Below are 1758 nucleotides of genomic sequence, written 5' to 3'. Positions count from 1 at the left end.
ATGGAAAAGGCTTTGTGCTGGCCCTGCTCTCAGCACACCAGCAAAGATCTGCTCATAGGATAAGACTGTGAAAATGAAACAATCAAACATTAAACTGGCACTGATAATAAGATGCCTAACATGGCTGAGGTAGGAGTGTGAGCAGGAGAGCTTGAGGGTCTGAAGGATTTCTCACAAGAACGGTCCACAGAGTTCTCTCTACAGAAAGAAAACAGGAAAGCGTTAGCAGTGGGGACAGGAACAGATAGAGGAGGGCACCTGTAGGAAAACCATGTCCCACTGCAGTGCTTGCTGGGCAAGTGCCCCAGGTTATGCTGGGCTTCCTACCTCTACGCTAATAAATGAATTCCAACACTGACTGTAGGGAAAATCCATCCCGCCTGCACGCAGCGTGCTGCAAAAATAGGAGACACATCACACTGAGCTCTGTGCTCTGGTCTCTGAACTCTCATATCCTTCTAGCTCTTCTCCCCTGAATTTCTGCTCACTCTGCCAGATGGTATGAACAGGGACTGGGCTAATGAAGTCCTCAGTGTGGATGGACCGCTGGCTACGCAGGCCTAGGGACTTCTGCAGTAGCACCTTTGCTTTCCCAGAGATTGCTTCAAGAAATCTGCCATCCTGCCCTGTCCCGCGGGCTAGGCAGCTGTGATAGTCACAAGTGGCCCCTGTGCCCACCTACAACCCCTGCACACACACACCCATGGTCCCTACGGCACTGGCATGGCCCTTGGGTTCCTAGGATCCCTTCGTTATCTCTTAACCCTGCTTTGTGGACTCATGGGGCCAGCAAAGGGGCTGCTGGTGCTGTCCATGGGCCAGAGTGGGCAAAGGCACTTCTGGAGCTTCCTCACGATCTGCTGGTCTCTCCATGGGCTTTGGAGACTTCAGTCAGTTCCCTTGGGGTGGCCTTTGCTCTGGCACAATGATGCACAGAATCTGTCTCCAGCAGCAGCATCCCTGCACATCTGGGCATGCACTGATGCAGGAAGGAGAAACATGTCCTAAGGATTCATGGTTTAATTCTGCATTTCAGATACCCTAATTCATATTGCTTTCATGTACCCTCATACGAGCTCATTACAAGCTGAAAATGGAGAGGATGAAGAGCAAAGGACTTATTTTTTTCCCTCCCCTCCTCCCCTCCGTAGCCCCCCCCCTTTTTTTTTTTTTTTTTTTTTCTTGGCAGGAGCTGGAGGAGGACGTGGAGGCCACAGCAAGGCAGCAAGGCTGCAGGTTATCACATTTCATTTGGAAGGAGACTGTTCCCGTCTGCCAAACTGATGGTCACCAACCAGCTGGCTAAGCTGCTGAGGACAGCCTTAACTAGGGAGTGAGTGAGGGCAGAAGAAGACTCCAGCAAGAGTGAGGAATTGATGGCCTGGGATGGCAGAGAAATGTGCAGGAGATGTAGACAAAGGATACCCTGGAGAGAGCAGTGGGATGCAGGGAGCTCTGCTTAGAGATGGACAGAGATTCAGTCGGGTTTCTAAGGATGAGGATTGGTAGGTAGAGCAAGAGCAGTGGCCTTGTGTAGATCTCTGGTACGGATCGCCACCAAGGCACCATGATGAGATTGCCATGCTCTTCCTCAAAACACTGTGATGGGGTCTCTCTCCATGGTCTCCACCAGGGCATCATGAGGGGTCTCCATAGTTCCCACAAAGGCATCATGATGGGGTGTCCATGGTCTCTACCAAGATGAGGTATTCACCAGGGCATCGTGACGTAGTCCTCTTCGTCTCCACCAAGACATCA

The sequence above is a fragment of the Tinamus guttatus genome, unplaced genomic scaffold (assembly GCF_059628265.1).
Source record: "Tinamus guttatus ecotype Peru unplaced genomic scaffold, ASM5962826v1 Tinamus_guttatus_pri_ptg000387l, whole genome shotgun sequence".
Taxonomy (NCBI): domain Eukaryota; kingdom Metazoa; phylum Chordata; class Aves; order Tinamiformes; family Tinamidae; genus Tinamus; species Tinamus guttatus.
This window is presented reverse-complemented; position numbering follows the sequence as displayed.